This window comes from Pseudophryne corroboree, chromosome 5 (assembly GCF_028390025.1).
Source record: "Pseudophryne corroboree isolate aPseCor3 chromosome 5, aPseCor3.hap2, whole genome shotgun sequence".
Classification (NCBI taxonomy): Eukaryota; Metazoa; Chordata; class Amphibia; order Anura; family Myobatrachidae; genus Pseudophryne; species Pseudophryne corroboree.
Genome location: NC_086448.1, coordinates 545,381,826 through 545,405,825, shown reverse-complemented (window position 1 = coordinate 545,405,825; position 24,000 = coordinate 545,381,826). Strand labels below are relative to the sequence as shown.

General features: G+C 48.3%; 1 long non-coding RNA gene across 2 annotated transcripts in view; it reads left to right on the top strand.

The window, feature by feature from the left end:
* The window catches only part of LOC134928015 (uncharacterized), a 133,289-nt gene that overhangs the window by 16,038 nt on the left and 93,251 nt on the right, over nt 1–24,000 (top strand). The window contains exon 1 of one of the 2 annotated variants that reach the window (XR_010177806.1): nt 17,099–17,297. The exons of the other annotated variant lie outside the window; for it this stretch is intronic. This is a non-coding gene — a long non-coding RNA (uncharacterized LOC134928015). Of the gene's footprint in view, nt 1–17,098; nt 17,298–24,000 lie in introns of those variants that run through there. 2 annotated transcript variants of the gene reach the window in all.

The window sequence follows — 24,000 nt, the reverse complement described above, 5'->3', positions numbered from 1 at the left end:
TAAACCGACAAGGCGGCACAAGAAGCAGGATGGCGTTGGCAGTAGCCACAAGGATTCTCCGATGGGCGGAGTATCACGTGCTAACACTGTCAGCAGTGTTCATTCCGGGTGTAGAAAACTAGGAAGCAGACTTCCTCAGTAGGCACAACCTCCACCCGGGAGAGTGGGGACTTCATCCAGAAGTCTTCACGCAGATTGTGAACCGTTGGGAACGGCCACAGGTGGACATGATGGCGTCCCGCCTCAACAAAATGCTAAAAAAGTATTGCGCCAGGTCAAGAGACCCTCAGGCGATAGCTGTGGACGCACTAGTGACACCGTGGGTGTACCAGTCGGTTTATGTGTTCCCTCCTCTTCCTCTCATACCCAAGGTACTGAGGATAGTAAGTAAGAGAGGAGTATGAACTATACTCGTATTTCCGGATTAGCCAAGAAGAACTTGGTACCCAGAACTACAAGAAATGATCTCGGAGGACCCATGGCCTCTGTCTCTCAGACAGGACCTGTTACTGCAGGGGCCTGTCTGTTCCAAGACTTACCGCGGCTGCGTTTGAAGGCTTGGCGGTTGAACGCCGGATCCTAACGGAAAAGGGCGTTCCAGATGAAGTGATTCCTACGCTGTTAAAGGCTAGGAAAGACGCTGCCTGAAGTTCAGACGTTGTTAAGGGAGTGCTGTATGTTCAGCCCTTTTGTGCCTCCAGTGGCACCTTGGGATCTCAACGTAGTGTTGGATTTCCTAATATCACATTGTTTTGAGCCACTTCAGACCGTGGAGTTGAAGTATCTCACGTGGAAAGTGGTCATATATTTTTGGCCTTGGCTTCGGCCAGGCGTGTGTCAGAATTGGCGGCTTTGTCATGTAAAAGCCCTTATCTGATCTTCCATATGGACAGGGCAGAATTGAGGATTCGTCCCCAATTTCTCCCTAAGGTGGTATCAGCGTTTCATTTGAACCAACCTATTGTGGTGCCTGCGGCTACTCGGGACTTGGAGGCCTCCAAGTTGCTGGATGTAGTCCGGGCCCTGAAAATCTATGTTTCCAGGACGGCTAGAGTCAGAAATACTGACTCGCTGTTTATCCTGCATGCACCCAACAAGCTGGGTGCTGCAGAGTCATCCGCACTCTCCCGCCCGTTTGGGAGCTTTGGTATAATCCCCATGGTCCTTACGGAGTACCCAGCATCCACTAGGACGTCAGAGAAAATAAGAATTTACTCACCGGTAATTCTATTTCTCGTAGTCCGTAGTGGATGCTGGGAGCCCGTCCCAAGTGCGGATTTTCTGCAATACTTGTATATAGTTATTGCTTAACTAAAGGGTTATTGTTATGAGCCATCTGTTCAGTGAGGCTCAGTTGTTATTCATACTGTTAACTGGGTATAGTTATCACGAGTTGTACGGTGTGATTGGTGTGGCTGGTATGAGTCTTACCCTGGATTCTAAATCCTTTCCTTGTAGTGTCAGCTCTTCCGGGCACAGTTTCCCTAACTGAGGTCTGGAGGAGGGGCATAGAGGGAGGAGCCAGTGCACACCAGAGAGTACCTAATCTTTCTTTTAGAGTGCCCAGTCTCCTGCGGAGCCCGTATATTCCCCATGGTCCTTACGGAGTACCCAGCATCCACTACGGACTACGAGAAATAGAATTACCGGTGAGTAAATTCTTATTTCTCTGACGTCCTAGTGGATGCTGGGGACTCCGTAAGGACCATGGGGGATAGCGGCTCCGCAGGAGACTGGGCACAAAAGTAAAGCTTTAGAACTACCTGGTGTGCACTGGCTCCTCCCCCTATGACCCTCCTCCAAGCCTCAGTTAGATTTTTGTGCCCGAACGAGAAGGGTGCACACTAGTTGGCTCTCCTGAGCTGCTTAGTGAAAAGTTTAGTTTTAGGTTTTTTATCTTCAGTGAGACCTGCTGGCAACGGGCTCACTGCATCGAGGGACTAAGGGGAGAAGAAGCGAACTCATCTGCGTGCAGAGTGGATTGGGCTTCTTAGGCTACTGGACATTAGCTCCAGAGGGACCGATCACAGGCCCAGCCATGGATAGGTCCCAGAGCCGCGCCGCCGGCCCCCTTACAGAGCCAGAAGACAGAAGAGGTCCGGAAAATCGGCGGCAGAAGACGTCCTGTCTTCAACAAGGTAGCGCACAGCACTGCAGCTGTGCGCCATTGCTCTCAGCACACTTCACACTCCGGTCACTGAGGGTGCAGGGCGCTGGGGGGGGGCGCCCTGAGACGCAATAAAAACACCTTGGATGGCAAAAAATGCATCACATATAGCTCCTGGGCTATATGGATGAATTTAACCCCTGCCAGAATACACAGAAAAACGGGAGATAGGCTCCGCCCCCTTCTCGGCTGCCTTATCTCCTCAGCACACTGGCGCCATTTTCCCTCACAGCTCCGTTGGAGGGAAGCTCCCTGGCTCTCCCCTGCAGTCACTACACTACAGAAAGGGTTAAAAAAGAGAGGGGGGCACTAATTACGCGCAGTATAAAAAATACAGCAGCTATAAGGGGAAAAACACTTATATAAGGTTATCCCTGTATATATATATAGCGCTCTGGTGTGTGCTGGAAAACTCTCCCTCTGTCTCCCCAAAGGGCTAGTGGGGTCCTGTCCTCTATCAGAGCATTCCCTGTGTGTGTGCTGTGTGTCGGTACGTTTGTGTCGACATGTATGAGGAGAAAAATGATGTGCAGACTGAGCAGATTGCCTGTAATAGTGATGTCACCCCCTAGGGGGTCGACACCTGAGTGGATGAACTGTTGGAAGGAATTACGTGACAGTGTCAGCTCTGTATAAAAGACAGTGGTTGACATGAGACAGCCGGCTACTCAGCTTGTGCCTGTCCAGACGTCTCATAGGCCGTCAGGGGCTCTAAAGCGCCCGTTACCTCAGATGGCAGATATAGACGCCGACGCGGATACTGACTCCAGTGTCGACGGTGAAGAGACAAATGTGACTTCCAGTAGGGCCACACGTTACATGATTGAGGCAATGAAAAATGTTTTACACATTTCTGATAATACGAGTACCACCAAAAAGGGGTATTATGTTCGGTGAGGAAAAACTACCTGTAGTTTTCCTGAATCTGAGAAATTAAATGAGGTGTGTGATGATGCGTGGGTTTCCCCCGATAACAACTGATAATTTCTAAAATGTTATTGGCATTATATCCTTTCCCGCCAGAGGTTAGGGTGCGTTGGGAAACACCCCCTAGGGTGGATAAAGCGCTCACACGCTTGTAAGAACAAGGGCTCTACCCTCTCCTGAGATGGCCGCCCTTAAGGATCCTGCTGATAGAAAGCAGGAGGGTATCCTAAAATGTATTTACACACATACTGGTGTTATACTGCGACCAGCAATCGCCTCAGCCTGGATGTGCAGTGCTGGTTTGGCGTGGTCGGATTCCCTGACTGAAAATATTGATACCCTAGATAGGGACAGTATATTATTGCCTATAGAGCATTTAAAAGATGCATTTCTATATATGCGTGATGCACAGCGGAATATTTGCCGACTGGCATCAAGTCTAAGTGCGTTGTCCATTTCTGCCAGTAGAGGGTTATGGACACGACAGTGGTCAGGTGATGCGGATTCCAAACGGCATTTGGAAGAAGGGGAGGAGTTATTTGGGGTCGGTCTTTCAGACCTGGTGGCCACGGCAACAGCTGGGAAATCCACGTTTGTACCCCAGGTCGCCTCTCAACATAAGAAGACGCCGTATTATCAGGCGCAGTCCTTTCGTGGGCAAGCGGGCAAAAGGTTCCTCATTTCTGCCCCGTGACAGAGGGAGAGGAAAAAGGCTGCAGAAATCAGCCAGTTCCCAGGAACAGAAGCCCTCTCCCGCCTCTGCCAAGCCCTCAGTATGACGCTGGGGCTTTACAAGCAGAATCAGGCACGGTGGGGGCCCGTCTCAATGAATTTCAGCGCGCAGTGGGCTCACTCGCAATTAGACCCCTGGATCCTTCAGGTGATATCTCAGGGGTACAAATTGGAATTCGAGACGTCTCCCCCTCGCCGTTTCCTAAAGTCGGCTTTACCGATGTCTCCCTCTGACAGGGAGGCAGTTTTGGAAGCCATTCACAAGCTGTATTCCCAGCAGGTGATAATCAAGGTACCCCTCCTGCAACAGGGAACGGGGTATTATTCCACACTGTTGTGGTACCGAAGCCGGACGGCTCGGTGAGACCGATTCTAAATCTAAAATCTTGAACACTTACATACGGAGGTTCAAATTCAAGATTGAGTCACTCAGAGCAGTGATTGCGAACCTGGAAGAAGGGGACTACATGAGGTCTCGGGACATCAAGGATGCTTACCTTCATGTCCCAATTTACCCTTCTCACCAAGGGTACCTCAGGTTTGTGGTACAGAACTGTCACTATCAGTTTCAGACGCTGCCGTATGGATGGTCCACGGCACCCCGGGTCTTTACCAAGGTAATGGCCGAAATGGTGATACTCTTTCGAAGGAAGGGAATTTTAGTTATCCCTTAATTGGACGATTCCCTGATAAGGGTAAGATCCAGGGAACAGTTGGAGGTCGGTGTAGCACTATCTCAGGTAGTGTTGCGGCAGCGCGATTGGATTCTCAATATTCCAAAATCGCAGCTGTTTCCGACGACTCGTCTTCTGTTCCTAGGGATGATCCTGGACACAGTCCAGAAAAAAGGTGTTTCTCCCGGAGGAGAAAGTCAAGGAGTTATCCGAGCTAGTCGGGAACCTCCTATAACCGAGCCAAGTCTCAGTACATCAATGAAAGGGTTCTGGGAAAAATGGTGGCTTCCTACGAAGCAATCCCATTCGGCAGATTCCACGCAAGAACTTTCCAGTGGGACCTGCTGGACAAATGGTCCGGGTCGCATCTTCAGATGCATCAGCGGATAACCCTGTCACCAAGCACAAGGGTGTCTCTCCTGTGGTGGTTGCAGAGTGCTCATCTTCTAGAGGGCCGCAGATTCGACATTCAGGACTGGGTCCTGGTGACCACGGATGCCAGCCTGCGAGGCTGGGGAGCAGTCACACAGGGAAGGAATTTCCAGAGCTTATGGTCAAGCCTGGAGACATCACTTCACATAAATATCCTGAAGCAAAGGGCCATTTACAATGCTCTAAGCTCAGCAAGACCTCTGCTTCAAGGTCACCCGGAGTTGATCCATTCGGACAACATCACGGCAGTCACCCACGTAAACAGACAGGGTGACACAAGAAGCAGGAGGGCAAGGCAGAAGCTGCAAGGATTCTTCGCTGGGCGGAAAATCATGTGATAGCACTGTCAGCAGTATTCATTCCGGGAGTGGACAACTGGGAAGCAGACTTCCTCAGCAGACACGACCCCCACCCGGGAGAGTGGGGACTTCACCCAGAAGTCTTCCACATGTTTATAAAACTCGACAAGTATTGCGCCAGGTCAAGGGACCCTCAGGCAATAGCTTTAGACGCTCTGGTAACACAGTGGGTGTACCAGTCAGTGTATGTGTTCCCTCCTCTGCCTCTCATACCCAAGGTACTGAGAATTATAAGATGGAGAGGAGTAAGCACTATATTCGTGGCTCCGGATTGGCCAAGAAGGACTTGGTAACCGGAACTTCAAGAGATGCTCACGGAGGATCCGTGGCCTCTACCTCTAAGAAGGGACCTGCTCCAGCAGGGACCCTGTCTGTTCCAAGACTTACCGCGGCTGCGTTTGACGGCATGGCGGTTGAACGCCGGATCCTGAAGGAGAAAGGCATTCCGGATGAAGTCATTCCTATCCTGATCAAAGCCAGGAAAGATATAACCGCAAAACATTATCACCGCATTTGGCGAAAATATGTTGCGTGGTGCGAGGCCAGTAAGGCCCCGACGGAGGAATTTTCAAGGTCGATTCCTACATTTCCTGCAAACAGGAGTGTCTATGGGCCTGAAATGGGGGCCCATTAAGGTTCAAATTTCGGCCCTGTCAATTTTCTTCCAAAAAGAACTAGCTTCAGTCCCTGAAGTTCAGACGTTGTGAAAGGGGTACTGTATATACAGCCTCCTTTTGTGCCTCCAGTGGCACCTTGGGATCTAAATGTAGTTTTTGGGTTCCAAAAGTCACATTGGTTTGAACCACTTAAATATGTGGAGTTAACATATCTCACATGGAAAGTGGTCATGCTGTTGGCCCTGGCCTGGGCCAGGTGCGTGTCAGAATTGGCGGCTTTATCCTGTAAAAGCCCTCATCTGATTTTCCATTCGGACAGGGCGGAATTGAGGACTTGTCCTCAGTTTCTCCCTAAGGTGGTTTTCAGCGTTTTCACCTGAATCAACCTATTGTGGTGCCTGCGGCTACTAGGGACTTGGAGGACTCCAAGTTGCTAGACGTTGTCAGGGCCCTGGAAATATAGGTTTCCAGGACGGCTGGAGTCAGAAAATCTGACTCGTTGTTTATTCTGTATGCACCCAACAAGCTGGGTGCTCCTGCTTCTAAGCAGACTATTGCTTGTTGGATTTGTAGTACAATTCAGCTTGCACATTCTGTGGCAGGCCTGCCACAGCCAAAATCTGTAAAAGCCCATTCCACAAGGAAGGTGGGCTCATCTTGGGCGGCTGCCCGAGGGGTCTCGGCTTTACAACTTTGCCGAGCAGCTACTTGGTCAGGAGCAAATACGTTTGTAAAATTCTACAAATTTGATACCCTGGCTGAGGAGGACCTGGAGTTCTCTCATTTGGTGCTGCAGAGTCATCTGCACTCTCCCGCCCGTTTGGGAGCTTTGGTATAATCCCCATGGTCCTTACGGAGTCCCCAGCATCCACTAGGACGTCAGAGAAAATAAGAATTTACTTACCGATAATTCTATTTCTCGTAGTCCGTAGTGGATGCTGGGCGCCCATCCCAAGTGCGGATTGTCTGCAATACTGGTACATAGTTATTGTTACCAAAAAATCGGGTTATTGCTGTAGTGAGCCATCTTTTCTAGAGGCTCCTCTGTTATCATGCTGTTAACTGGGTTTAGATCACAAGTTATATGGTGTGATTGGTGTGGCTGGTATGAGTCTTACCCGGGATTCAAAATCCTTCCTTATTGTGTACGCTCGTCCGGGCACAGTATCCTGAGGCTTGGAGGAGGGTCATAGGGGGAGGAGCCAGTGCACACCAGGTAGTTCTAAAGCTTTACTTTTGTGCCCAGTCTCCTGCGGAGCCGCTATCCCCCATAGTGCTTACGGAGTCCCCAGCATCCACTACGGACTACGAGAAATAGAATTATCGGTAAGTAAATTCTTATTTTTCTCGTAGTACGTAGTGGATGCTGGGCGCCCGTCCCAAGTGTGGACTTTCTGCAATACGTGTATATAGTTATTGCTTAATAAAGGGTTATGTTATGTGGCATCCGTTGAGTGATGCTCGTTTGTTGTTCATACTGTTAACTGGATATGTTATCACAAGTTGTACGGTGTGATTGGTGTGGCTGGTATGAGTCTTACCCTGGATTCCAAAATCCTTTCCTTGTAATGTCAGCTCTTCCGGGCACAGTTTCCTTAACTGAGGTCTGGAGGAGGGGCATAGAGGGAGGAGCCAGTGCACACCATTAGTACTAATTATTTCTTAGAGTGCCCAGTCTCCTGCGGAGCCCGTCTATTCCCCATGGTCCTTACGGAGTCCCCAGCATCCACTACGGACTACGAGAAATAGATTTACCGGTGAGTAAAATCTTATTTTCTCTAACGTCCTAAGTGGATGCTGGGGACTCCGTAAGGACCATGGGGAATAGCGGCTCCGCAGGAGACTGGGCACATCTAAAGAAAGCTTTAGGACTATCTGGTGTGCACTGGCTCCTCCCCCTATGACCCTCCTCCAAGCCTCAGTTAGATCTCTGTGCCCGAACGAGAAGGGTGCACACTAGGGGCTCTCCTGAGCTTCTTAGTGAAAGTTTTAGATTAGGTTTTTTATTTTCAGTGAGACCTGCTGGCAACAGGCTCACTGCATCGAGGGACTAAGGGGAGAAGAAGCGAACTCACCTGCGTGCAGAGTGGATTGGGCTTCTTAGGCTACTGGACATTAGCTCCAGAGGGACGATCACAGGCCCAGCTTGGATGGGTCCCAGAGCCGCGCCGCCGGCCCCCTTACAGAGCCAGAAGGCAGAAGAGGTCCGGAAAATCGGCGGCAGAAGACGTCCTGTCTTCAACAAGGTAGCGCACAGCACTGCAGCTGTGCGCCATTGCTCTCAGCACACTTCACACTTCGGTCACTGAGGGTGCAGGGCGCTGGGGGGGGCGCCCTGAGACGCAATAAAAACACCTTGGATGGCAAAAAAAATGCATCACATATAGCTCCTGGGCTATATGGATGCATTTAACCCCTGCCAGAATCCATAAAAAAGCAGGAGAAAAGTCCGCGAAAAAGGAGCGGAGCCTATCTCCTCAGCACACTGGCGCCATTTTCCCTCACAGCTCCGTTGGAGGGAAGCTCCCTGTCTCTCCCCTGCAGTCACTACACTACAGAAAGGGTTAAAAAAAGAGAGGGGGGCACTAATTAGGCGCAGTATTAACTATACAGCAGCTATAAGGGGAAAAACACTTATATAAGGTTATCCCTGTATATATATAGCGCTCTGGTGTGTGCTGGCAAACTCTCCCTCTGTCTCCCCAAAGGGCTAGTGGGGTCCTGTCCTCTATCAGAGCATTCCCTGTGTGTGTGCTGTATGTCGGTGCTTTTGTGTCGACATGTATGAGGAGAAAAATTATGTGGAGACGGAGCAGATTGCCTGTAATAGTGATGTCACCCCCTAGGGGGTCGACACCTGAGTGGATGAACTGTTGGAAGGAATTACGTGACAGTGTCAGCTCTGTATAAAAGACAGTGGTTGACATGAGACAGCCGGCTACTCAGCTTGTGCCTGTCCAGACGTCTCATAGGCCGTCAGGGGCTCTAAAGCGCCCGTTACCTCAGATGGCAGCTATAGACGCCGACACGGATACTGACTCCAGTGTCGACGGTGAAGAGACGAATGTGACTTCCAGTAGAGCCACACGTTACATGATTGAGGCAATGAAAAATGTTTTACACATTTCTGATAATACGAGTACCACCAAAAAAAGGGGTATTATGTTCGGTGAGGAAAAACTACCTGTAGTTTTCCTGAATCTGAGAAATTAAATGAGGTGTGTGATGATGCGTGGGTTTCCCCCGATAACAACGGATAATTTCTAAAATGTTATTGGCATTATATCCTTTCCCGCCAGAGGTTAGGGTGCGTTGGGAAACACCCCCTAGGGGGGATAAAGCGCTCACACGCTTGTAAGGGCTCTACCTTCGCCTGAGATGGCCGCCCTTAAGGATCCTGCTGATAGAAAGCAGGAGGGTATCCTAAAAGGTATTTACACACATACTGGTGTTATACTGCGACCAGCAATCACCTCAGCCTGGATGTGCAGTGCTGGGTTGGCGTGGTCGGATTCCCTGACTGAAAATATTGATACCCTAGATAGGGACAGTATATTTTTGCCTATAGAGCATTTAAAAGATGCATTTTTATATATGCGTGATGCACAGCGGAATATTTGCCGACTGGCATCAAGTCTAAGCGCGTTGTCCATTTCTACCAGTAGAGGGTTATGGACACGTCAGTGGTCAGGTGATGCGTATTCCAAACGGCATTTGGAAGTATTGCTTTATTAAGGGAGGAGTTATTTGGGGTCGGTCTTTCAGACCTGGTGGCCACGGCAACAGCTGGGAATTCCACGTTTGTACCCCAGGTCGCCTCTCAACATGAGAAGACGCCGTATTATCAGGCGCAGTCTTTTCGTGGACAAGCGGGCAAAAGGTTCCTCATTTCTGCCCCGTGACAGAGGGAGAGGAAAAAGGCTGCAGAAATCAGCCAGTTCCCAGGAACAGAAACCCTCTCCCGCCTCTGCCAAGCCCTCAGTATACGCTGGGGCTTTACAAGCAGAATCAGGCACGGTGGGGGACCCGTCTCAATGAATTTCAGCGCGCAGTGGGCTCACTCGCAAGTAGACCCCTGGATCCTTCAGGTGATAGCTCAGGGGTACAAATTAGAATTCGAGATGTCTCCCCCTCGCCGTTTCCTAAAGTCGGCTTTACCGATGTCTCCTTCTGACAGGGAGACAGTTTTGGAAGCCATTCACAAGCTGTATTCCCAGCAGGTGATAATCAAGATACCCCTCCTGCAACAGGGAACGGGGTATTATTCCACACTGTTGTGGTACCGAAGCCGGACGGCTCGGTGAGACCGATTCTAAATCTAAAATCTTTGAACACTTACATACAGAGGTTCAAATTCAAGATTGAGTCACTCAGAGCAGTGATTGCGAACCTGGAAGAAGGGGACTACATGATGTCTCGGGACATCAAGGATGCTTACCTTCATGTCAAAATTTACCCTTCTCACCAAGGGTACCTCAGGTTTATGGTACAGAACTGTCACTATCAGTTCAGACGCTGCCGTATGGATGGTCCACGGCACCCCGGGTCTTTACCAAGGTAATGGCCGAAATTATGATATTCCTTCGAAGGAAGTGAATTTTAGTTATCCCTTACTTGGACAATTCCCTGATAAGGGTAAGATCCAGGGAACAGTTGGAGGTCGGTGTAGCACTATCTCAGGTAGTGTTGCGGCAGCACGATTGGATTCTCAATATTCCAAAATCGCACCTGGTTCCGACGACGTGTCTTCTGTTCCTAGGGATGATCCTGGACACAGTCCAGAAAAAGGTGTTTCTCCCGGAGGAGAAAGCCAGGGAGTTATACGAGCTAGTCAGGAACCTCCTAAAACCGAGCCAAGTCTCAGTGCATCAATGCACAAGGGTTCTGGGTAAAATGGTGGCTTCCTACGAAGCAATCCCATTCGACAGATTCCACGCACCAGTGGGACCTGCTGGACAAATGGTCCGGGTCGCATCTTCAGATGCATCAGCGGATAACCCTGTCACCAAGGACAAGGGTGTCCCTCCTGTGGTGGTTGCAGAGTGCTCATCTTCTAGAGGGCCGCAGATTAGGCATTCAGGACTGGGTCCTGGTGACCACGGATGCCAGCCTGCGAGGCTGGGGAGCAGTCACACAGGGAAGGAATATCCAGGGCTTATGGTCAAGCCTGGAGACATCACTTCACATAAATATCCTGAAGCTAAGGGACATTTACAATGCTCTAAGCTTAGCAAGACCTCTGCTTCAAGGTCAGCCGGTGTTGATCCAGTCGGACAACATCACGGCAGTCACCCACGTAAACAGACAGGGTTGCACAAGAAGCAGGAGGGCAATGGCAGAAGCTGCAAGGATTCTTCGCTGGGCGGAAAATCATGTGATAGCACTGTCAGCAGTATTCATTCCGGGAGTGGACAACTGGGAAGCAGACTTCCTCAGCACGACCTCCACCCGGGAGAGTGGGGACTTCACCCAGAAGTCTTCCACATGATTAAAAACTCGACAGGTATTGCGCCAGGTCCAGGGACCCTCAGGCAATAAGCTGTAGACGATCTGGTAACACCGTGGGTGTACCAGTCAGGGTATGTGTTCCCTCCTCTGCCTCTCATACCCAAGGTACTGAGATTGATAAGATGGAGAGGAGTAAGCTCTATATTCGTGGTTCCGGATTGGCCAAGAAGAACTTGGTAACCGGAACTTCAAGAGATGCTCACGGAAGATCCGTGGCCTCTACCTCTAAGAAGGGACCTGCTCCAGCAAGGACCCTGTCTGTTCCAAGACTTACCGCGGCTGCGTTTGACGGCATGGCGGTTGAACGCCGGATCCTGAAGGAAAAAAGGCATTCCAGATGAAGTCATCCCTATCCTGATCAAAGCCAGGAAGGATGTAACAGCAAAAACATTATCACCGCAATTGGCGAAAATATGTTGCGTGGTGTGAGGCCAGTAAGGCCCGACGGAGGAAATTCAACTGGGTCGATTCCTACATTTCCTGCAAACAGGAGTGTCTATGGGCCTGAAATTGGGGTCCATTAAGGTTCAAATTTCGGCCCTGTCAATTTTCTTCCAAAAAAGAACTAGCTTCAGTCCCTGAAGTTCAGACGTTTGTAAAAGGGGTACTGCATATACAGCCTCCTTTTGTGCCTCCAGTGGCACTTTGGGATCTCAATGTAGTTTTGGGTTCCAAAAGTCACATTGGTTTGAACCACTTAAATCTGTGGAGTTAAAATATCTCACATGAAAAGTGGTCATGCTGTTGGCCCTGGCCTGGGCCAGGCGCGTGTCAGAATGGGCGGCTTTATCCTGAAAAAGCCCTTATCTGATTTTCCATTCGGACAGGGCGGAATTGAGGACTCGTCCTCAGTTTCTCCCCAAGGTGGTTTCAGCGTTTCACCTGAACCAACCTATTGGTGGTGCCTGCGGCTACTAGGGACTTGGAGGCCTCCAAGTTGCTAGACGTTGTCAGTGCCCTGAAAATATATGTTTCCAGGACGGCTGGACTCAGGAAATCTGACTCGCTGTTTATCCTGTATGCACCCAACAAGCTGGGTGCTCCTGCTTCTAAGCAGACTATTGCTCGTTGGATTTGTAGTACAATTCAGCTTGCACATTCTGTGGCAGGCCTGCCACAGCCAAAAATCTGTAAATGCCCACTCCACAAGGAAGGTGGGCTCATCTTGGGCGGCTGCCCGAGGGGTCTCGGCTTTACAACTTTGCCGAGCAGCTACTTGGTCAGGAGCAAATACGTTTGTAAAATTCTACAAAATTGATATCCTGGCTGAGGAGGACCTGGAGTTCTCTCATTTGGTGCTGCAGAGTCATCCGCACTCTCCCGCCCGTTTGGGAGCTTTGGTATAATCCCCATGGTCCTTACGGAGTCCCCAGCATCCACTTAGGACGTTAGAGAAAATAAGAATTTACTTACCGATAATTCTATTTCTCATAGTCCGTAGTGGATGCTGGGCGCCCATCCCAAGTGCGGATTGTCTGCAATACTTGTACATAGTTATTGTTACAAAAATCGTGTTATTATTGTTGTGAGCCATCTTTCAGAGGCTCCTCTGTTATCATGCTGTTAACTGGGTTCAGATCACAGGTTATACGGTGTGATTGGTGTGGCTGGTATGAGTCTTACCCGGGATTCAAAATCCTTCCTTATTGTGTACGCTCGTCCGGGCACAGTATCCTAACTGAGGCTTGGAGGAGGGTCATAGGGGGAGGAGCCAGTGCACACCAGATAGTCCTAAAGCTTTCTTTAGATGTGCCCAGTCTCCTGCGGAGCCGCTATTCCCCATGGTCCTTACGGAGTCCCCAGCATCCACTACGGACTATGAGAAATAGAATTATCGGTAAGTAAATTCTTATTATTTATTACCAGTTTCTTATATAGGGGGTAATTCTGAGTTGATCGCAGCAGGAATTTTGTTAGCAATTGGGCAAAACCATGTGCACTGCAGGAGGGGGGCAGATATAACATGTGCAGAGAGAGTTAGATTTGGGTGGGTTATTTTGTTTCTGTGCAGGGTAAATACTGGCTGCTTTATTTTTACACTACAATTTAGATTTCAGTTTGAATACACCCCACCCAAATCTAACTCTCTCTGCACATGTTATATCTGCCTCCCCTGCAGTGCACATGGTTTTGCCCAACTGCTAAAAAAGTTCCTGCTGCGATCAACTCGGAATTACCCCCATAGCGCAGCAAATTCCGTTGGGCTTTACAATTGGAAATAACAATGATATAACAAAACTGGGTAATAACAGTCATAGAGGTAGGAGGGCCCTGTTCGCAAGCTTACAATCTATAGCAGGCATTCCCAACCACGGTCCTCAAGGCACACTAATACCCCTTTCACACAGACCAAAATTTTGTGGGTTATTGCACATGAACGCGCACCGACCTGGGAAATTTCTCAGTGTGAAAGGGTACAGGGACAATATCCCGGGATTCCTGCCCCGGCATTTCAACCCTGCAATCGAGCAGGGTTGGTCCCGGGATCTTCACGGGAACCTGGTCAGTGTAAACGGGAGCCGGGTAAATTTGCCCCAGCTCCCGTTCACTCTCTATGTAGCAGGCGGCACTTGGAGATCATGTGATCTCTTGCGCCGCCCCCGACACGTCACCGCTGACGTCAGCAACCCGGCAATATACTTGGAGAACCACAAGTACCAGCATGCAGGGGGAAAACGGGCCCGCTGGTACCTGTAGTTCTACTACAAAAAAAATACCCCCAAAAAAACACAACGCACACACCGTGACAGTATAACTTTATTACATACATGCACACCAACATACATACATACATACTTACCTATGTTGACACGAAGAGTCGGTCCCCTTCTCCACGTAGAATACACGGGGTACCTGTAAATAAAATTATACTCACAACAATCCAGTGTAGATCGATCCTCTTCTTTGTTTGTAATCCATGTACTTGGTTTAAAAAAAAAAAAACCCGAATCCACGCACTGAAAGGGGTCCCATGTTTACACCCCTGTCCCCGACTGGCGGGACCCCCCCGTGACTGCTGTCAAAGAGGGTCCCTTCAGCCAATCAGGGAGCGCCACGTCATGGCACTCTCCTGATTGGCTGTGCGCGCCTGAACAGTCAGTCAGGCGACTCACTGGAGATACAATGTAGCGCATAGGCACTCCATTATATCCAATGGTGGGAACTTTGCGGTCAGCGGTAGACCGCAAGGTTATGTGGGGTCACTCTTGTGGTCTACCGCTGACCGCAAAGTTCCCACCATTGGATATAATGGTGCGTCTATGCGCTACATTGTATCTCGAGTGCGCCGCCTGACTGACAGCTCAGATGCGCACAGCCAATCAGGAGAGTGCCATGACGTGGCGCTCCCTGATTGGCTGAAGGGACCCTCACGGGGGGTCCGGCAAGTCGGGGAAAGGGGTCCCATGTGTAAACATGGGACCCCTTTCAGTGCGTGGATCGTGTTTTTCATTTTTTTTTTTTTTTTTTTATAATATTTTTTATTGAAGCATGTGCATCAGTATAAGGTACAGAAGCAGTATATAATCTGCATATAGAGTTGAGGACTACAGTATTACAGATATGACAATACAGTGTGCAACTGAAGGTGGTTGGCAAGTTCTACGAGGTATAGTTTGTGATACATATAACAAATATTCATATAGGATACACAAAGAAAGGGCAAAAATTGAACAGATATTCAGCATAGACCGATCTTGTGATGCAATGCTTCTAACACTCCAGTTTTCTAATTTTCCAACCATAACAGGAAGAACAGGAGCTACGGTGGTAGCTCATGTCCTGAGAACAGTCAACTGACTACTGAAATATAACAAAAAATACAACAAACAAACAAAAACAAAACAAAACAGGAATTTAAAAAAATAAAAAGTATCAGATGTAGAGATGTAGAGATAGAAGAGATATGGATGAGTACTATCTTATAATAAAGGCAATGAGCCCTATAATACTACATAGAATGGAAAAAAGTAGGACTCTATCCATAATATAACAGCAAAGCATTTCCATGAAATGACTATTCAGGCCCTATAGCTAAGGGTATGAAATAGTTTTATAACATTATTCATGCTGACATTTAGGTTAGTTAGGCTCTGACCGTTGTTATAACCAAACATATTGTGTTGCCTGAATATAGTAACAAAAAAATAAAATAAAAAAATTATACTGTATGTAAGCATTTCGCAATACTTACAAAACCAAATGTGAGACACACAGTACATGTATAAAGGGCACATTCTGATCCAGATGCTGACATATACAGAACCAATAAGAATATATTAGGTGACAATTGCCGTAGTTTAAATCTTAAGGGAAGGTTATATATAGGCAGGCCAATACAGTATGAGTAAATACACGATTCAAGTGACAGCGCCTAGGGGTCCCTGGAATAAAAGCGGTGTATATGCATTACGGGCACATACAAGTACAAGACTAGTATGGGAGACCAGTATCCAAGAGCTAGTTGTAGTCAAACATTTTGGCTCATGATAGGGAATGTCCACCACACCTAGTCCATCAGATCTCAAACAAAGAATGTTGTTAAATTGGGGGAATTGTTGGTCAGCTGTCATTTCTCTAGTACCAGATAAATCTGTCCCCATAGTCTGAGAGGGAAAGGAGTCTACTAGAGATGTTGGGGTCCCCACCAGAGAATAAGAAATCTGGGTGTGTTTGTAAGAGGATATAGCAACTTCAGCAGGCATGGACAAAGGGGTATTGGACTGCTGTGCAGGTGATTGTTGAGAAGGAGTGACCCGGTACTCCAAATCATAGGGGATATCCGTAACCTTGGTTACACAATTTGCCTGTGGCTCCAATGTAGTAGGCGCAGCATTTAGTGTCAATTCTATTTTAGCCATCCAGCTATCAAAATAGGACAAAAGGGTTTGGGCAATGGTTTCCGCCAGTTCAGTGACTGGCAAGGGGTGAACTACAATCATTGGTAGACCTGGTTTGGTTAAAGCCAACGTTATACCCCAATGACCAGGTGGAGGAAAGGAGAAACCTGAATATTAAACAAAAAGTGTGAATATCTAATAGATAATATCACAGACTACAGCAAACAGTAGTATATGAGCTGTGTCACATATGGCAAGTACAACATAAAGTGTCTCTAGGTACAGTAGATGTGCACTCAAACAATTCTATATTAGTAATCAAACGGAGGAAAAGCAGTATGACACATAAGGCATTACATTCACAGTACACGTAGCAAACTAATGGCAAAAGTATGATTTAAAACAGTATGAATAAAGACAGTTTAAAGGTACTATATTAACAATAGGTGCAGTTTCTCAGAAAAATAATAGAAAGTGTAAATCCCACAATGAAGGGTTAAACAGTTCACACTAATGTTCAGTCCGTAAATCTTCAGCCACTATCTGTGTGTGGAGTATACTTTACCAGGGAACCGTAATCAGCCAGGAGATGCAGGTGTCAAATGTCAGTCCCAAAAGTGTGGGGGAGAAGATACATACAAAGGGAGTACAAGAGCAATGTCCACTATGAAGAGACCGTAAGATAAGCTCTTGTAAACACTCCTGACAAAAGCAGAGGAGTAGGTAGCAATCCACAGACAGTCCTTTAGGGATATCTTGATCCACTGCCCTCAGGTTATCACTGTGTGATACACGAACACGAGTCCCACGCAGGACCAGCAATAATAGGAGGCTGGCTCAGTGCAGACACAGTACGTGCATGTAGTATACGGTCAGACGTAGGTGCAAATGGGTAGCCTCAGGCAATGAAGCACTCAAAGGAGGAAGCCTGTAGACGGCACAGCACACTCCGCAAATTAAGCTGCCGGGCAAGCAGATTCCACCACAGCAGTCGGATATCTCATGGCGCACCTGTGGAGAGGGGAGCCCACGGGTATCACACGGTCAGTGGAGGTACAGTAGGCAGCTTTGCGCCGGAGGGTTGGATGCTGGAGGGACTTCTATTTATGGGGACTCCACAGCAGATTGTTTTCAAGAGTAGTGGAAGGGCCCCCCCTAGAGTGTACTGATGATACCGAGAGTGATCTCGTGTTGACCCACACGCCGGTTTGATCCCGAGGAGTGTGGATGAAGTAAGGGTGGGATGTCAGTAGCAGCAGAAGTTGCCAGCGTCTCCCAGACTTTCGCGCCCAAGATGGCGGGGGGCGGTCATATATGCCTGCACCTTGCAGGCTTGACTCCGGTGCAGAAAAAGGAACTCCAGACCTGACAGCAAGCACAAATCTGTCCTGGATGTGGTGGCACTACAGCAAGCCACGGGGGAGGCAAGATTCTGCTAATAATCCCCCTGCTGAAAAGCCGAGGTCCGGAGCCCAGATAAAATGCGGCCACGCTTGGTGCCCCGCCCACCGGAAGTCTGTTTTTCATTTTTTTATTTGGCCAAGTACGTGGATTACAAACAGAAGAGGACCGATCTACACTGGATTGTTGTGAGTATAATTTTATTTACAGGTACCCCGTGGATTCAATGTGGAGAAGGGGACCGACTCATCGTGTCAACATAGGTAAGTATGTGTGTACGTAGGTGTGCATGTATGTAATAAAGGTATACTGTCACTGTGTGTGTGTGTGTATTGTTTTTATTTGGGTATTTTTTTTGCAGTAGAACTACAGGTACCAGCGCCGCCCCCCCCCCCCCCCCCCCCGCATGCTGGTACTTGTGGTTCTCCAAGTACCAGCTTGCCGGGGAGGCTTGCTGGGATTTGTAGTTCTGCTACAAAAAACAATGTTCTTTATGTTGACACTTGGCTATCAGCCCCCCATCCGCTGCCCTTGGATGGGGGGGACAGCCTCGGGCTTCACCCCTGGCCCTTGGGTGGCTGGAGGGGGGGACCCCTTGATTTAAGGGGTCCACACTCCTCCAGGGTACCCCGGCCAGGGGTGACTAGTTGGGGATTTAATGCCATGGCCGCAGGGACCAATATAAAAGTGTCCCCCAGCTGTGGCATTATCTCTCTAGCTAGTGGAGCCCGGTGCTGGTGTTAAAAATACGGGGGACCCCTATGTCTTTTGTCCCCCGTATTTTTTGCACCAGGACCAGGCGCAAAGCCCGGTGCTGGTTGTTTAAATATGGGGGGACCCTATTCATTTTTTCCCCTGTATTTTTTCAACCAGGACCGGCTCAAAGAGCCCGAGGCTGGTTATGCTTAGGTTGGGGGACCCCACCCATTTTTTTTCCAGGATTTATTGAACACTTTTGTGCCATCCATGAAGTCGAATCAAGGCGGCCCACTATTCGTCAATTGGTCCGTTTTTCGACAACAGGACTGTCGAATCCATTATTTATTGAATATGTCGAATTCGGGTCCCGGCTGGAGGGTTTCGCCTGTCGAATCCAAAAACGGTGTCGACCGCAATTGCATATACCCCCGGGCCTCACAGTTTTTAAGATGTAGGGGGTCAAAGTTTTGAAAAATTGCTTGGAAATGCCAGTACTGATGCTCTATTTTTTTCTGAGGTGTATCCTGAAAAAAATGCACATCTCAGTGCCTAATCCACATATCACTTTGAAATTTGAAACCCTTGGTCAATCAAAATATGGAGATTCCAGTAAAAACTTATTTTTCAGCAATCTTGCCTGACTCCGAGAGTTCATTATACATTCCTTTATTTCATACTTAATAATTTTTTTGGGTGCAAACAAAAAGTGGGTTCAATTAGCATTATCAACCTTAAGGGGAGTACTCACGGAGCGATAATCTAAGCAATCTGACTAGATTGCTTAGATTTTGAGCATGATCGCTCCGTGTGTACCGCCTACAGCGATAGCGATGCGCAGCCTCGCGCATCGCTATCGCTGGTGCTAGATTGTCCTGCTATGCAGGCCAATCTAGCAGGTCGCTCATTTCACCCGCTGGGTGAAATGAGCGGCGCCCCCGTCTCCCCCGCACGCTCAGCATACATCGCGCTGTGCTGGGCGGTGGGAGAGATGTGTACTGAGCGGTTCGCTCAGCACACATCTCTCCCACATCGGCCCGTCAATACGAGCCTTAAGGCAGATGAGTTATCATGTCCCTTTTCTCATACGTCCTAGAGGATGCTGGGGACGACATCAAGGCCATGGGGTATAGACGGGATCCGCAGGAGACATGGGCACTCTAAAGACTTTTCATTGGGTGTGAACTGGCTCCTCCCTCTATGCCCCTCCTCCAGACCTCAGTTTTAGAAATGTGCCCAGGTCGACTGGATGCACTCTGAGGAGCTCTACTGAGTTTCTCTGAAAAGACTTATGTTAGGCTTTTTATTTTCAGGGAGATCTGCTGGCATCAGACTCCCTGCTTCGTGGGACTGCGGGGGCAGAAGCAGAACCAACTTCCTCAGAGCTTCATGGCTCCGTTTCTGGCTGACAGGACACCATTAGCTCCTGAAGGGAACTGAACGCTAGCCGTGTCTAGATGCTCACTCCCACAGCACGCCGTCACCCCCCTCACAGAGCCAGAAGTCAGAAGACAGGTGAGTATGAGAAGAATGATCTTCAATCAAGTAAGTGACGGCTGAGGTGCGGCGCGGCTGGCGGGAGCGCAGCGCGCCATTGCTGCCCAGACACACAGGTAGTGCAGGGGGGGGGGGGCAGCATGAAAAATACCTCAAACTGGCTAAAAGGCGCATAAGATGCCGCTGGCACAGTCCTACCCCCGCCAGTATAAATATTGTCATGGATACTGAGGGGCGGAGCTTCTTCCTCAGGGAGCCAGCTCACTACTCAGCACCATTTTCTCTCTCTCCTCAGAGCTGCAAAGAACACGCTGGTCCTCTCCTCCACTTCTGACAAGTACAGGGTGCTATAAAGGGGGGCACAAAGCGATTGTGGTGCATTTGATAGTGTATATTACTATTTAAAAGCGCTTTTGGGCTGTGGATATACTGTGTTCATAGGCAATACTGGCGCTGGGTTTGTGAACTGGCTGCTCCTATCCTGTGTCCCTCTGACAGATTTTACTGTGGGTCTGTACCCAAAATAAGTCCCAGTGTGTCTGTGAGTGTGGTGTACACGTGTGAGGCATGTCTGAGGCAGGGAGTTCCTCCCTGGAGGAAGCCATTTTAGGGACACAGAGTTGTATTGTGGTGGCGCTACCGGCACACCAAGAGCCTGCATGGGTGAAAGAGCTACGTGACAGTATGCATCTGATTAACCATAGATTAGATAAGTCTGAATCTAAGACTGCATGCTGGAGAAATCTGTGGAAGATGTGATTTTTCAGGATGCTGTTATTCCTTATGCGGGCGGCCCCTCTGGGTCACATAAGAGACCATTTGCAAATGTTGTAAACACTGATACCGACATGGATTCTGATTCTTGTGTCGACAATAGTGAATCCAGAGAGATAGATCATAAAGTGGCAAAAAGTATACAAAGCTTATTTATGTAAGGAAAAGAAATCCAAAGTCACGTTCCCTCCTTCACACCAACTAAATGCTCTGTTCGCAGGGATGTGGGTGAATCCTGATAAAAAATTTCGTATTTCCAAAAGGATTCACATAGCTTATCCTTTCCCGGTTGAAGACAGGAAAAAATGGGAGTCACCCCCTGTGTTAGACAGTGCACTTTCCAGGTTGACAAAGAAGGTAATTCTCCCTGCTCCTGGCACGGCTTCTCTTAAAGAGCCGGCAGACCACAAAATGGAAACGACATTGAAATCCATTTATGTTACCAATGGTACACTGCTCAGGCCCACTATTGCCTGCGCATGTGTGAGTCGCGCTATTGAAAAACGGTCAGAAAGCGTGTCATCAGAAATTGACACGATTGATAAAGATGAGATACTCCTTAAGTTAGGGAATATCAAGGACGCTGCCGCCTACATGCTGGAAGCAATGAAGGATATTGGACTCTTGAGTTCACAAGTCGCTACCATGGCAAGTATCGGCTAGGCGGGCGTTATGGATTTGCCAGTGGAATGCGGATGCAGATTCCAAAAGAAACATGGAGGCTCTCCCATATAAAGGTGAGGCCTTATTTGGCGATGGCCTGGATGCATTAGTCTCGGCGGCTACCGCAGGTAAGTCAACATTTTTGTCCTCTGCGCCTGCACCGGCAAAAAAGACCTATCACCCGCAAATGCAGTCCTTTCGGCCCAATAAATACAAAAAGGCGTGAGGTTCCCCCTTCTTTGCAGGTAGGGGAAGGGCAAAGAAGCCCACACCGGCTCCAGGTTCCCAAGAGCAGAAGTCTACCCCTAATTCTGCCAAATCCCCAGCATGACGCTGGAACTCCCTTGCGGGAGGCCGCTCGGGTGGGGACACGTCTAAAACTCTTCAGCCAGGATTGGATTCTGTCTGGCCTGGATCCCTGGGTGTTGCAAATAGTATCCCAGGGATACAAACTAGAGTTTCAAGACGTTCCCCCATGCCGATTTTTCAAATTGACCTTGCCAGCTTCTCCGCCAGAGAGAGAAGCAGTAACAGCGGCAATCCAAAAATTTATGTCAAGACCAGGTTATAGTCCTGGTACCGTTGTCACAACAAGGGCGGGGTTTTTATTCAAGCCTCTTTGTTGTTCCAAAGCCTGACGACTCGGTCAGACCGATCCTAAATCTAAAAGATCTGAATTTCTTCCTGAAAAGGTTCAAGTTCAAGATGGAATCACTTCGGGCGGTGATTGCGAGTCTGGAGGAGGGGGACTATTTAGTGTCGGTGGACATAAAGGATGCTTACCTGCATGTTCCCATTTATCCTCCTCACCAGGCTTATCTGAGATTCGCGATTGACAATGCTAAATTCCCTTGTCGTATAAACAACCCTTTATGAAGCTAAGAACACTGTACGCTGTTTACTTAAGAAGTACCGTAATGGTACGCTAGTTGCGTAACGATCGCTCAGCCGTAGGCGAGACGCTCAAGCGTCACGTTCGCTCACGGCCCAGCGATCACAGGACACGTTATTGGCTATGACTAGAGTAATGATTCGCTATGGCGTAGCGGACGCTCGAGACCACGAGGAGATCACCAGCGGCGCAGACGCTCACAACGCTATACCTTTATGTCTAAACCTTATACCAATGAAATACACGGAATACCTTAATGTGAATACAGGGTGTAAGTGCAACCTTGTGTAACCTGACTAACTACAAAGCTGCTTGAGCGTCACCGACGCTCAAGTGAACACTTAACACTATAGGAAATACACAGATACTGGTTTAGGGTCCAAAGCCTATTAACTGTATTATATCTAGTATACTTGTAAAAAGGGGATAACAGTACAAATGATACACTACAATATAACAAAGACTTCCTAACCAAAATACAATACTATCTAATACAATCCAATACTAGTCTAGGGGAGATACGAGAGAAAGAGAAGGGAAAGAGAGAGAGAGAGAGACGGAGAGAGATGAGAGAAATTGGCTCACAGAAAGACAATGATAACGGAGAAAAACTTACGCACAAGGGTAAACGATCGCATGCGCCTGGACATCCAGCACCCGATTTTCAGCAATGAGAACCGTTGAAGAGTGAGAGCTGGATGTGGTCGGCCTGCCTATTTATGCCCCACACACAATGCAATCCTACAGTCCCTACAATCCCATTGTCCATTGGACGTCGGAATTCGGCCCTGCATCATAACAAAAGGTCATAGGTTGATTCATACAGGTGGGCTGTGACGATTTCAAACAGCTCAGGTGGGTGGGGAACTAGGTTTCCCGCCGCATACCTGAGTATGAGTAAATAGTAGAAATGGACATAAACTTCTTATGTCCATAACTATTCGCACGAGCGATTAATACGCTCCAAACCAACACCGGAATATTGCTAATTAAATACTCTTCCGATGGGTACCAAACACTGCTGTATGATTCCTGTTAGACCCTTCGTACGATACAAAGAGGGATTCCTTAGCTCAGGGACCTTCTATATTAACCAAACTTTCAGAAACTATCAAAGGGACCATGATCTATAAACTACATTAATTGTGAAAATATGTAACGAATGAGTCGCACGCTACGACTACATAAACTCTACCGTAAATACGCATACCGCGCCTGCGAGTGCACGCTATTGCGGGTATGCGCCTTCACGGGAGAGCGTACGCACGCGCAGCACGGACCAGTGTGCGGTGCAAATATGGCAACGTGCATAGAGACATTTTTCTGACTTTGACAGTCCACCCTTTGGCAGTCAATAATAACTGCCACAAAACATTTAAGGAGAAAAATGCAAGTCAGGGGTTAATTGATTTCCATGGTTGGGTAAGGGAGGAGAGAGGAGTAGGTGTGAAGAGGGTATGACCTAGTGAGAGAAAGTAGAAGCATGTGTGTATGAGTCCATGTTTGGGGGGTCATGTATCATCGTGCCGTACGTGTTGTAAATCAAGCTTCGAGGTATTGCGAAGTATACATTTGAATTCCTTCTTATCCTGTGGTACAGGTCTGTGGATGGGCTGTCAAACTTTACCGAGCTCTTTTCGGATTTTGAACAAAATGGGGAGCACATTTTAGTTGATGATACATGAATGGGGGAGGTATGTGGTTGCTGATATCTGTGCCTGTATTCCCTATCGTCTATGTGTGTCATTACCTGAGGGTTGTAGAGATGAAGATAAAGAACACTTATGGAAAATGCAATGATATTCTATGTCAGGGAAATGTAC